At 40.1% G+C, this 14,617-nt stretch overlaps 1 long non-coding RNA gene across 14 annotated transcripts in view; it reads right to left on the bottom strand.

Annotated features, from left to right (window-relative positions):
- Nucleotides 1–14,617, bottom strand: part of LOC136098868 (uncharacterized) — a 301,064-nt gene that overhangs the window by 90,368 nt on the left and 196,079 nt on the right. For 2 of the 14 annotated variants that reach the window (XR_011737610.1, XR_011737612.1), the window contains one exon: nt 12,698–12,809. The exons of the other annotated variants lie outside the window; for them this stretch is intronic. This is a non-coding gene — a long non-coding RNA (uncharacterized lncRNA). The remainder of the gene's footprint in view (nt 1–12,697; nt 12,810–14,617) is intronic. 14 annotated transcript variants of the gene reach the window in all.

Genomic DNA, 14,617 nt, shown 5'->3' with positions numbered 1-14,617 from the left:
GGAGCAGATTCAAAAGGTTTTCTCCCATGTGATATTTTTCAAGACCACTGAATGCACACAAGCCCACACATGCAGGAAGCAGAACTATTTTGAGCAGTGAAGCTGGAAAGACAGACAATAGTTGCCACCTCCAGACAGTGAGAATGCGCTTTTCCGAGGGACCTGTGGCCACCCGTATTTAATGTGGGTAAGCGAGAAAATGCTCCACTCTGACCAATACAAGACCCAGTACTGCAGCTGCTCGCTGGAAGCACTGGGTGGCCCTTTGCTTCAGCTGCCTGAATGCTTTTAAATGGAAAACATGAGTGCAGAGATCTGAGTGGTGTTCTGAGTGTGGTGGACTGGAAAGGAGGGGGAGGTGGAGCTGTCCCCTGCCAAACACTTGAGTCACCACCCCATGTCAGGGAATCCCATGCAGAGCCTCCTACGCTGATGTGCAGAACTGAGCATCTAGGAAACACCACCCTGAACTTCCTGGTAACATCACCAAAATTATCTGAGCATAACGTGTGCTTTAGCTAGACCCTTTTTATATCATGTTTGGACTATCTCATATACGACACCAGTGTTTGCAGTAAGGAGAGAGAATGAGAAATGAACTGCGTGCCAGGGCTTGCTCTGCACCCTCTTTCTCACCCCGTCTTTGTAGCTCTATGTCCAGGGTTACACCTCGCAGGTCCCCACCTGCCCCTTGGAGACAGCCATGGCTCTAACTCCTCACACTGAATTTACTTCTAAACGTGCAGTGGGCACACATGATTTGGTCTATGATTTTAAAGTGGGGTTTTTGTTGTTGTTGTTGTTGGGTTTTGTTTTTTTTTTTTTTTTCACCAAAATAGGCTTAAAGGGAAATTAAAAAGTTCCTTCCAGAAGAATATAATTTCCAAGTTAGACACCTTCAGTTTTTTTTCTAAAAAAACTACAAGGTTCTAATTTATTAATAAATAGCTACTGTCTTCATAATTTTGCTGTACTTATTCCATTACTGTCTGACACTTCCTATTGTCACTGCTGGAATTTTTAAACACTTCCGCATGATTAGTGCTAATCTCCGCATTTCTTGAAGGGTTGGTAATAAAAGGAGAGACATGCATGGGTGTGTAAAAACGATTATAGCTAAACATGTGCTCTAAAGCCCACTCTTAACATTTCTCAACTTCTAGCATTTCTCCCTTCCTCCTAATTCCCATCTTATGAAAGGAAAATAAAAATGGGAAGATTTTCCTTTCCCTCACCCCTCCAACCCCATTTATTTTAGACTTCACCTGGATTTATTCCTGATTGAAAGAGAGAAAGAGAACTCTTTTTCAAACCAGATGATTCCCAGCACAGGGTGCAAAGATGCAAATTCCTGTTTGAAACAAACGGTAAGCAAACAGCAAGCTCCATATCTTGATTTTCTTTCAGAAAATCTTGTGAAACTGGTACAACAAACTATTGTGAACAGCTGCTTCGAGGACAGAGCCTCACAATGAACAATCTCTGATTTACACACGACACTACATACACCTAGACAGCCTTTTATTTGTTTACTCCCACTGATTTCAACACCTCTTTTACCCTGATTCTCTGTAACACAGATTTTCAGCAGATAAATGCAAAGACCTTATGCATTTGAAAGCACTATTAAAAGATCATTTTAAATTCATATTTTCTTAAAATCCTACTACTCACACCTTGAAAAAACAACCAAAGGACAGCTGTTATAGCATTATATGACTCACTGGCACAAAAGCCAAGCGTACTGACTGCACACACAAGCTTCACCCATCTAGGTCCTCAGCAGAAACATCCACCACACACCACATGTCTTCCATGCAGAACCAGCCTTTTCACAGCCTTTGCTAGGAGAGAAGGGGGATACCCACTGTACACAGCACTCCCTCCAGGGCTTTCACTGACTTCTAGCCACAGCAAACAAATTGAGCTGGACTACTGTGTGGCTCAAAGCTACACTGTAGTGTACCAATTGCTGCTGGAAGAAAAAAAAATGGCCCTGAAAACATCAGAAGAGGGCAAAGGCTTGGAGTCAATAGCTCAGCCACTGTTGATGCAATGCTGCAATCACTAAAATCAATTTTAGTTGCAACAGCTTCTCAGGTCAGCACTGACACTAAATAACATATGTTCAGCCCAGGGTATATATTTAGAAGGTTTTACATTTTGTTGGGATTCTATCTGCTGTTTTAGAGCATGATACAACTCTTACCAGGGCTCCCACATTTGCCCAGGAAATGTCTGCTTACCTTCGTGTCCCTCCCTTGGGCAGGGGACCCTCCTCTCCCACCACTTCTTTGCATCCCGTTTTGCTTCTTTCTTCTCTTGAGGTCACATAGGATTCCTTCCTCCTTCCAACCATTGCAGCTCTCAATCCTGCTTCCATGTTTATCTTTCCTTCCCTCCTAACACCCCTGGGGAGGGGGCTCTGCCTCCTCATCCCTTTTCATGCCCTCTGTCACCTCCCTGTCCTCCTCAGCAGCACCACTGCTCCCAACCATCAGGAATGAGTTCCCTTTTTCCACCCTAGGAATGACACTCTCCACTTCCCCACAGTCAGCTACATCAGGTCTGTTTCCTATCCCCAGCTTAGGTCTTCAGTTCTTATTGCTGGCCTATGTAATTCCACATGCACACAAGATACCTTAAAAATAGCCTAAATTCATACATGTGAGGAGGAAGCATGGGCCACAAGAATCTCACCTTCTTTTCTTAAAATGCTGTGAAACTTACACTTCCACTGTAAAGATCATCATGGTAAACAGGGGCAAATGACCATGGCTGCTGCTTAAAAAAATTCATTTTGTGCAAGCAATAGGTATTTTTCACCACATTGTTCCAATAGCAGTATCTCCATGCTATACATGCACCATGGGCATCTATCTATAGATAGGGCTCGTTTACACCACGCCACCAGCACCTTGTGGTTCTGCTGGTAGCAAGGACATACAGCCAAGATTTCCTCATGCCCCAGCTACCACTGACCTGTGTAACTCTGGCACTGTGATTTACAGCAGTTCAGCTGTCCCAGTAACATCAGTGCCCTAATCAGTGTTTGACAGAAGGCTGTTGCTCCCATGCTACCCATTCCTTAGATGTGATCATAGGATCGTAGAATAGTTTGGATTTGAAGTGATCTTCAGTGATCATCTAATCCAACCCTCCTGCAATAAGCAGGGACATCTTCAACTAGATCAGGTTGCTCAGAGCCCCGTCCAACCTGGCCTTGAATGTTTAAAGGGACGGAGTGATGTCCCAGAACCCCCAGTTGTCACTATGAACAAAGCATTCTTGCCATTAGAAACCCTGTTTCTGGCTGAACTTGTCACTTCTTCTACTGCCAGCCAAAACCACAGCAAAATCAACACAACTCATTGCATTGGGCACCAGCAAGCAGAGCAGGTATGTAGCCAGCTCAGCCAGACTCATGACTGGATAACCACATTATACAGGATGTCTGAGGTCAGTCATTTGTAGCTAACAGTGATCAAATATACTTGAAACTTTCATCTGATCAGCTACAGCCACTCACCAGAGATTCCTCAATACCCAACAGCATTCACCTGAGAGGCCCTTGATCCCTTTAAGGATTTGCAAGTACCTCTTGCACTTGGTGTGTTGGGTGGAGAAATATCCTACTTTATTGTGGTCCCCTCATACTCAAGTAAACAGGGCTCAAATTATTTTGTATTTCTGTCTTAGCAAATAAAGAGGATCTGCATTACAGTAGCTCTGCTTTAAACAAAATGAAAATAAGGGAGTAGCAAGCATCACTCCTAGTCAGTTAAAGGCACACCAAGAAAGTTCAGCAATGTCTGGAAGTGCTGACAGACTTGCATGGCACACATGCTGCAAAGAGAATGGTGAACACAGCTGGCCAAAAGACATTGCTCAGTTGTTTGCATAATAATTTAAGAGCAATCCTGAGATGAAAACAGTTTATCAGACATAAAGACAATAGGTTTTCGATGGCTTCCACAACTCCACCCACCCCAAACTCACTGTCCATCCACTTGGCACCCAGCCCTTCCTTCCAGAAAGATTAAGTGGCTTTTCTGTATGTTACTCCTACAACTAGAAGTGCTGCACATTAGCCAGAGCTGTCTGATTTAAATGTACCTGGCATATACACTGGCAATTTAACAGCAGCCCTAAAGCTATGTCTACCTTGCATATACACACCTATTTACATGATTTATTGCAAAAAGAAATTCAAACCATCATGAGAGCTGATCCTTCTCGTTATTTGCATTCAACATAAAGGAAAAGCCTGCGAGCAAACAATGTTCTACTCACCTTGAAATGACAAGGAAAGTGAACATACAGGCCAGGCTGTGAGGACCATACACAGCTTTTAAAGTTCAATCTGGACCTCCTAAAGCAAAGTTTTCTAAACTCAGAGGCCCTCAGATCTCATCTACTGAGCACTTTCAAATCCAGGACAGAGTCTAAAATGTACTACTCCTCTCACTACAAAGAAAGAAATCACCAAAACCTCCAGGCAATGCTTTGAAAATTTATTCCTTCATGACTTTATATTTAAATAATGACATTCGTCAAAAACTTACAATGATTGCATTTAAGACCTTTGAATTCGCTTTAGGTAACTAGATCACACTACCAGTGATCTCTTTTCCCTAGGAATCCCTAGGTAAACTGTCAGAAAGGACAGAAAATCCTGAAAGTCATGAGACAACATTATCTACTTGTCCAGGGATGAAACAAGAGATCTACTGATCATGCCCCTTGTGCAGGTCCAGCTACCACCGTGAATCAATTTTCTGAACGCAGGGATTGATCATAAAATTGCTTGCACTGTCACAATGTCATAATGCAATATAAAACATTAACTCTTTACTTTCCAAACCTCTCTCTTCTTTTATCCCTCTCCTCAAGGAAACAGTTACAGAAAAAGTTTTTCTTAGAGAAGATGCATAATTGCCTACTACAGCCTCAGATCAAGCAGGCTTTTGCATGCCTTAATTTATATCTACAAAGTTACTTCTGGGCACTAAATAGACAAAAGCCAGCTTTACCAGTTTTTAACAGATGAGTATACACCAGCCAAACTTATTGTCTATTTTGCATTCCAAATTTAGTCTTGATTCCTGATTTAAAACAAACAAACAAAAAACCCTTCACACCAACAAACTGTGCAGTCATGACAGAATTATGTCTTTATCAGATTAAACTTAATTTGAAATATATCTGCTCATTCAATTCATGCAATATATTAAGATGCCAGGGTCACTATGCTCCCTGCCACGGTCAGAGCACATGCACAAAGCAGAGGAGCATCTGAATTCCCAAGCCAGCAGTTGCTCTCAAAAATTGCTCAGATACACACTTCTGGTGCATGGGAACTACCTCACATTAAGCATAGGTCAAAAGCGTGTACTGAGGCAGTAGCCAACGCTATGAATTTACAATTAGCTCACCCCACAGTAATTTGTTTGTATCCCCACAGCCAGGGTTATGGATACCAGAGCTGGGCTGGCTCCTTACCTTCTATTATTTTAACATTCATGTCCTTCCACCTGTTTGTATTTGTCCCATGGGGTGAAAACATACTGCACAGCTGTAGGGAAACTTTGCCACATTTGTCATCTTATATGTTGACAGTACAACAACATAGAATAATCCTACATAACAAATATCATCATTGCTCTAACTGCACAGAGGTCTGCCAGCATCCTTACCCTCATGTAAGGCTACAATAAGCGACAATAAAAGCACACTGCCCCTGCTTGATGAGGTTGTTCCCTAAAGTTTAAGCCAACAATAAACAAACCTGCAATACTGACAACTAGGATTGCTATACAAACTCTGTGAAGTGACATTTCTATACATCTCAGCAAGTTTTAGGATCTATGATCCTTATGGTCTGTCCAACTGTGTAACGTTTCAGGTTGAAAGCTTAAGGATTAATTTAACAGAGTGAAGACAACGCGAAATCGTCTCAGTCCAACTATTTCTGAAATGACAAAGTTAGATTTGGAATTGATCTTTAGATTTTTTTTCCACCCAAAAAAAGTATAAAACTTTGACAAAATGCTTCTGTCTACTTCTACTGAATTCATGCATCCCTCTCTCATACACACAAAGCTCATCCAATACCCTCTTCTCAAAACCCAAATTCAGCATCAGTTATGAAACAGTGCATTGCTCCTAGATGTGAGAAGTAAGGTTTTTATAGCAAGAATAATCATTAAATGACACAACTTCCCCAGGGACATGGTAGAGTCCTCATTACTAGAGATTTTCAAGTTGCAAGTGGATAGGGTGCTAGACGGCCTCATCTATGCTTCCTTTCCCATGGAAGGTTGGACCAGGTGATCTTTCAAGGTCCCTTCCAACCTGGGCTGTTGTGTGGTTCTACAGTTTTGTGTTACAGGAATTATAAACAGAAAATCTTAATCACAAAAAAGATGAAAATCAGAAAAATATAAATAAAATAATCCATAAATAAGATTTGCTTCTAAAGAAGGAAGACTGTTCCATTTACCTAAATAGAACTCTATTCCATACATATCAACTTGGGGGATTGTCTTTTAGTACTTTGAAATTGCTTTTAGTGGGATTCATTCTTAAGTATTTATTTTATTTTGGGGGTATCTTAACCACAGTTAAAACTTGTGACACCAGCCTTTCTTCACTGACTTCGGATTTTAAGCTTGGACTTCAGAAATAACTCCTATAGCTAACACCTAATGTAGCCAGTAAAAGCACTCTTCACTATGTTTTGTTCTTTAGAAATCACCAGAAAACAGATGAACAGTATTTAAGTGAATAATTTGAAAATACACTTCAAGTAAGTGTGTTGCAGCAACACGAGGGTTTTTTTCCACAATACTTACTAAGAAGCAACAGGTAAAATAGGATTAAATATTTGAAGAGTAACTTGATTTTAAGTGGCAAGAAGTAAATTACCTAGAACATGTATACCTCCAAGGAAAATTCTACTATACACGGTAGTCATTGCTGATTACTGCTGCCATGCTATTTCCAAATATTCCTCTCCCAATGGTAAGTAAAAAAAAAATAGTTCAAGATAGTAGCAAGCAGTGATTTGAAGCTAACTTTGTCCTTTCACCTCCTTTTCCTCCACTTGGATTGTTTTTACCCAAAGTTACATTTTCCTGGAAGAAAATTGGTTCTTGCCTAGAAAACATATTGTAAAAAGCTTTATAAAGGGTATGTTAGTCCATGACCATGAGCCAAAACAGAAGGTAAAGAACAGAAAGCATACCCCAATCCCAATTAATGTCAATGTGCTACTGAAACCATGCCAAGGTTATTACATTTGTCAGAAAACATATGTAAAGTTCTATTGATATTTAAAAAATAATTTGTGTCAAATGCACTGGAAACAACAGATATTTTATTTTTCTCACATTACTACTTGTCTATATCACTGTCACATCATTGTGTCATTTTGATACATGAGAAGTGTAATAAGTTTAAATTAAGAGTTCTGTTTCGTGTAGAAAATACAATTATTTTCTTAGAAAGAATTTAGTCCAGGGAAAACACTAGGATGCTGTCTTCAGTTTTGCAATTCCTCATCTGCCTCTTTTACTCTATCCCTCTTGAGGGGAGAAGAGCATGTCAGGAGAAGAGAAAAAGTATGTTTTTGAACAACTCAGTGACGGTGTGGCAAAACTACCAAAGATGCATAAATATGAAATAAAGTAGAAACAAAGAACATAGAATTTAAAAATTATTACTGCGAATAAGTAGAGGGAAACAGTAAGAGGTCAGCAGATAAAACCAACTGACATACTAACGAATATCAGAGTTATGGTTACCAGGGCAACCACAGGTCACCTAACTTTCGCTCTTTTAATATATTTATTTTTGCACTGAAAATCCTAGTCTTTTTAGTAGCTCAAAAACTTCAGCATCTCTATAGGTACAGACAGAGCACTTTGGAGCACAGAAGGCTTCTAGAGGAATCTCATATGCTCAGCATGGATTTCTCAGACTCACTACATACACTTTCACCTTCTCACGGGTTTACGATGTTAAAATGTTTTAAAAGCTAGAACTCCGTATCTTTCTTTCTAACATTCATTGCATACTTCTAGTCATTTGAAAGTCCCTAGAAACTTGCTGTCTCAAGAATCATCCAATTTCAGGACCTAAGTATCTGACAGAAGGGCTCATATTTCCATCCGTAGTCACCCTTGAAATCAATGAGCAATGCAAAGCTTTCTCTCTGTGGAGGTTAAGCAAACCAGGTGGGTTTGTTCAGACCAAGCCTGGGAACAGAAACCAGGTCTTTTGCATGACTGCACGACGCATTACTGAAAGGTTATTGTGCTGACCTTTGGTCTCAGTCACAAAACATTACTGATAATCCTCATTTTTTTTTTTTTTTTTGGAGGGGGAGGGGATTTGCTTTTAGGTTTGACCTGCTGCTTATTTAAATGACTCTCATGTATTCACGCTCTTGTACTCACCAGTACCTATTTGTACTGTTTGGTAAGGAAGAGCTATTGCACTAAATCTTGGAGGAGATACAACCTTTAGAGTTATCTTAGTTGAAAAATGAACGGAATAGACAAGCAGAGCAACTGTTACGCTCCCTGGATTATTTACAAAATAACCAGCAGAAATGCAGAAAAGTACGTTTCAGCTAGAATCAACAAAACATGTCAGGGAGATGGAGAGAAGTGGCAGCATGTGCATAGTGGTCTCTTTCACTAGGATTTCCCCAAAAGTAACCTAGGGAAGGCCCATTTTGGGGAGCTGAAGCCAGCGCACGCTGATGAGGAATGCTCGAGTGGAACGAAGTTATGCTAATGGTAAGGCTGTGAAAGATGTACTGCCCAGCTGGAACCAAAAATCAGTGCACTGCTCTTACTGATTTGAGCACAAAGAGAAAAAACTTGGGTTTGATTCTGAAAATTTATAGAAAATTTCACATCCTGCAATCACATAAAGAACTAATATTTGATGAAACTAGTAATCTTAAAATTTGTCATTTAAATAAATTACCCCAATAGTATCTTAGGCCTCTACTGATAATTACAGAAACATTTTAGACTTTTTCCAAAAGCAATTTGGAAGAATGTTAAGTTTTTTTCTATTGTTCTTTTGTAGAGTCATACTATAGCCAGGATTACAATCTGAGTATTGTTACAATTTCACATTCAGACAAACCAAAGATTTGTACACAATAACATATTAATTAAAAAGTCTTATTTCAGAAAGATAAAAAATATTGACAGCTTTCCTATGGCACCAGAAACACACTTGTACCAATACTTTCCAAGAACTGTATAATGGTTAACAATGCAACTGCCAAGCTACAATCATAAACATAGGACCTCAATCTTAAAAGTACAGCCTCAAAATACATACCATATATGTAGTTTCTTTAAATTAGCTGGCATTAAGGACAGCTTCCAGGGCTGAAGGAAACTAATCTAACTTTAAAGAGCTGCAGCACTGCACCAGAAGCTGTTTTGATTCTCACCACTGGGATGATGGATAAGTTCTAATCTCATCATCAATTATGAAAGATTCTTATGACAACCTTGATTTTACAAAATTCGGTTATCTTCCAGCCTGTGGACATTTTCCTATTGCATTCTGGATTAATCCACGTGTACATCTCACTTCTGTCAGAATGACAAAAGACAATTGATTTTGTTTCATGGTGTATTCTTATCAATGCTTTCCTCTGCTCTTAGCCAGTCTTTGACTGATAGGGTGTTAGAGGAAAGGTCCATTAATTGATCTGTAAATAATTACAGCTAAGTCTTCACTTTTGACCAGCTATCAATAAAGGTCTATCCTTTTTTCACCGGTGAATGCTTTCAAATCAGCTTCAGTGTCCAACTTTCAGCCACAAAATTCATTAAAATCATTAAGTATTTTTAGAGTAGCAACCACTGGTGACAGCAGAAATAAGAATGTGTCACCGTTTCTCTTACACCACTTATGACGATGGATATGAGGGAAGCAAAACAAATAAACAAATAACACTCCTGGAGAGAAAAAAAAAAAAACAACAAATCAATAATTTCTTAAAGTGGGATTTAATTTTCAGACCTGGTGGAATTTCATCAGATGTACATAGAAAAAAAGTACATGCAGTACATGGTACGTGTGTTCCTATATCCGCAAAGCCTATGGGCTCATTACCTGTGTGCACACAGGCAGCCTGTCCACCCGTGTTCCCAGCCATTTTTGAACCTGTTGACCAAATTCAGACACATTTGACAGAGGAATAGGAGCCTCAAATCTACTAAGTTCCTATACATTTTGTGAAAATGTGCAGCTGGATACATGCAAGGGAGACCTGTTGAGTGCCCTGATTGAGTAGAAGGCTGCAGAATGAGCTCCACGGCATTAGACACTTGAGAACTACACCAATACAGGGGAATCAAGAGATAGCCAAGGAGTCTAGAAAGCAGATACACACACATCCCACCCCATTTTGCAGGTCCTCAAGTGAGGGGGAAAAGTAGCAGCCAGAACCCATGTGTCAATCAGCACCTGTTCTCAGAAACCCAGATTTTATTTGGTTTAATGGATTTGGGTATAAGTTTCCCATCTTCTCGTTAGTATCTGTTGCAGAAGAGAAAATGCTGCACACAGCTTGGAGTTTTTAGAGGGAAGTACAAACTCAAGTCTGAAAAGTAATCTCAATACTTAGATAAACCTTTCATATCCTGTTATTATGTTGAAGAAGTAATAAGAACATATTGAAGTTGTCACACATTCTAAGTACAAATACCAAATGCATCATACTGCAAATAGCAAATGCATCATATTTTGAGACTGCATTTTAAGCAGCCAGCACAAGGCAAAACAAGTTATATTTAATTCCTTGTACATAATGCCAACAAAAAAGGTATAGAGTCATACTGGAGAACTGCCTGTTCAGCATTATAAAACAATTGACCAGAAAGCCTTTTTTATTGCTGCTTTCCAGTGATAGCCACCTGCTTCACATTAACAAGCACATAAGCTTTCCACCTAGTTCAACAGAAAGGTACGCCAGCAACTATGCAACAGTTTCTTGTATTATTTTTACTATTAATATCTGTTCTATTTGTCAATCCATGTTTTATACCTGACAAATATCTACAAGCCTTTCAATTCCTCCTGCCTTCACTGCCAACTTTCCAGAAAGAGCTTAAGCTGCAATGCACCTAGCTAAAGAGGTGTATGGCAGCACACCAGTAGGTCCATGCACAAAACACAGAAATAGCAAAGATTTGTGGGTTACAGTCTCTCTTCTGTGAGATTTCCCCTTAAATGCCCTGGCAATGTATGTTAAGCAACTTCATATTGAGCCATTTCAGTTACATCCTTGCTTGCTCACAGAGTTAAGGTATGAGTCACCATCACAGCACATTCACTCTATGCCTTTTAAATAGCAATTTGTTAAGAAAAGAGGTAAAAATATCCCTCATACTCAGAGCAGAAAGAGTTTGAAAGTTCTAAGCTTCCCAGTCTTATGGATACAGCTGAGGCCATCACTGGGGACAGCAAAATTATGGCTTTATGTGGGAGAGACACTTCTCCAAGTTTCTCAAAAACAGATGAGTCTCCTCATTCAGCCCATAGTTGTTTAGCTGCAGTGGCATCTACAGGCACCGTTCTGCTACCAAAGTGAAAGTCCATACAAGATGGAGCAAGCCAAGCAGGCAGGAGGCAGCCAGAAGGTTACAGCCTGGCCATGTTGTGCAGTCCTTGCAACCTTGTCCCAACAGGAGTTGCTGTGTTGCCTCAGCAAGATTTGGGAAACAGGCTCATGCATTCAGTAGCTTTATTCCACCTGAAATATAAATAATCTGTTGGTCAGTCATGTCAGCTGTCACTCGTGTACATGGGAAAGGTTTTCTGGGAAATATTTTGTCAGGGATGGCAGTACCATCTCCTGTCCATGAAGCAAATTAACCTCATAGCTAATGGATGCTTTGTCCTAGGTTCAATCACAGCAGGATTCGCGGGTATTATTAAGGACTTAATATTACGGAGACCCAAATTAAATCAGATAAACATTTTGCAAGGAAAGAAAAGCTGACAACATGTTTCAGTTAAAACCTTTCTAACCTAAGAATCTGTCTTCAAGCCATTCACAGAAGCCTTTAAAATCTGATAATCACTTCATAATACTTCATACTTACTGCTCAACTTGAACCTCAGCTACAGCTTTTGTAAACTGTGGCAGCATTCTTGTTCCAGATGGCATACAAAATAATTCATAAACAACAAAGTTCAGCAGGTTTATAGCAGCTGTTCAATATCAGCACCTTGGCTACCAGCTTCAGCATAACTGAGAGACTTCAATCAGCTCCTGCCTGCCTTCCAACAGCACCAGAGCATGTGTTTAACATGCTCTCAGAAAGAAGCCAGACAAACAGGGAGGTTAAATCATCCAGGCAACCCTGTAGCACACCTGCAGCACTATCCTTTTTTTTTTTTAAATACATGAACTTAGATACAAACAAGCAGTAAGATGTTTCAGAGTTTTAAAACATCATCGTTAAAAATACAGGTCCTACAAAACATTTTCATCTTGCCATAGTTCAAATATGAAATATAATCTTTCCAGCATGAGCATACTGTAAATGCAAACATAATATCTCTTGGGGTCAGAAAAGCTCTTTTTACTGTTGTACCTAAATGTATGCTGAGTATTATAAGAAATAGAGTATGTCAAAAATGGCTTTCTCTGTACCTGGCAGATCTTTATTGCTATTTCTGGTTTTTCCTCTCCTCTTTCCTTCCTGGTGCTTACTTTGGCTCTACTTTTCTTGTGTCCCTTCAAAATCTCCTTGTCCTGGATTCACCTTTGAGGTGCAGAGGAAAAAGGAGGACATATTACTTCACATTCTCTTTAAAGGTCACACAGACTGAGCTGGACAGAGACAACTTTCAAAGTCACTTTAAGGTCTTCTGATTATGGACATAACCACATCAAGTATTCTGGAAACTGCACGACCACATTAAGGTGGCATTAAGCCTGATACAATATACACTGCCTGTCAACATAGCTGATTAGCCCAGGCTCAATGCCCTGTGAGTCACAGACATACAGTTTCCAGGAGGCTTGGAATAAGCAATGCAGTATGGAGACATGCCCTAAGTACTAAATATGTCTGGAGTCTGCAAAGGGTGTCAGGGCATTAGCGCATTCAATCAATCCAGGACAGCAGCCCTTGGTGTATCTCATGGTTCCAGTTGGTAAGAAAGAGACAACTTGTGTCCTGAGGAACCTTAGTTCTAGCTTGGTAAACTTTTTACAAATTAGGGCTGACTTGGGCTCGTTTGCTGGCCATTGCTGATCAGGTGTGGCACACTGTGCGTATGGTCTGCAGATGTGCTTGCTCGCCTCGCCTGACACTGGCATGCCACGCCTGAAGGGATGACTAGCAAAAATAAGGTGCTTATGGTGGAGGAGTTCACCCTTAGGCAAGCGTGCAGCTGAGAAAAGCATTGCTTAAAAAACATTCAGCAGCCTATGCCTCCTGGAGCAACAAACACAGCCAATCTGACCCCCAGGTTTTTGTACCATCTCAATAACGAATGGCCAGTTAATGCTGGATTCTTCTTCAAGGCATCCTCCTCCTCCTCCCACAAATCCTGTGGTTTCCACAGCATATACAAATTTGTTGAAATTAAAATAGCAGTTTTGCATTGTGCTATTGTGTAAACATAATTTCTATTGAACTATTGTATAAACATTGGTTAAGAACTAATTTGAGGCTTTTAATGAGTTTATGTCCCACTCACAATTGCCAGGAAGCATCAGCAGGCTGAGGGGGGAAAGGATTCTTTTAGTTTTGACACACAGCAGGTTTTTAAGTAAAGCAAACAACTGAAGCCATCACTGTTTGGCATGAGGACATGATTCTAATTGACAACAAGAAGTAAAAGTCAAGGCAAGATTTCCTTTTTTTCCAAGCTACACAGATTAAAGTGTTCTTCTCTGTTTACAATGGCAATATGCTCCAACTACAGAAATTACTTTTGGCTATTCTGTGAGACCACATTAACTTTTTTAAACTGAAGAACTCCTCCAAGAGACAAGATTTCTGATATTTGCAAGGAAATTTATCAGTATGGCAAGTGTCTGATGATTATTTCAGTAGCACCCAGGAACCTTAAAAAACCATGGGCAGCAAACTCTGCCAACAAGAGTAATTCCAGTAGCACACTGCTACACATAACACAGAGTTGCAGAAGCTGTACGGCAACACAAGAAGGTATTAAGCCACAGAAGCATCACAGACTGCAGAAGCAACTCTTTCAGCTTGTGGAAACAACTCAAAGGTCTCTGTGACACTTACTGCTCCTGTGGTGTACCTACAAGGAGAAGATGCATCATCAAGCCTTTCCCATACACATCAACAGCCAAGTGCAGGTTTGGACAACAGGGGCGATTTGAAGCTGGCCAAATTGAGGAAGCCAAAAGCTTCTCTGGCATATACTCATAGTTTGACAAGCTGTATATAACAGCCTTAGGATCCTGAGAGTGATTAATAAGATACAAATGAAAAAAAAAAAAAAAAAAAAGGAAAGGCAGAAGGAATGATTGTGCATACAAACCTAGCTCTCAGGAACAAAATGAGCCCTGGAAAGGCTTCCTAATGGGACA

The sequence above is a fragment of the Patagioenas fasciata genome, chromosome 2 (genome assembly GCF_037038585.1).
Source record: "Patagioenas fasciata isolate bPatFas1 chromosome 2, bPatFas1.hap1, whole genome shotgun sequence".
Classification (NCBI taxonomy): Eukaryota; Metazoa; Chordata; class Aves; order Columbiformes; family Columbidae; genus Patagioenas; species Patagioenas fasciata.
This window is presented reverse-complemented; position numbering and strand designations above follow the sequence as displayed.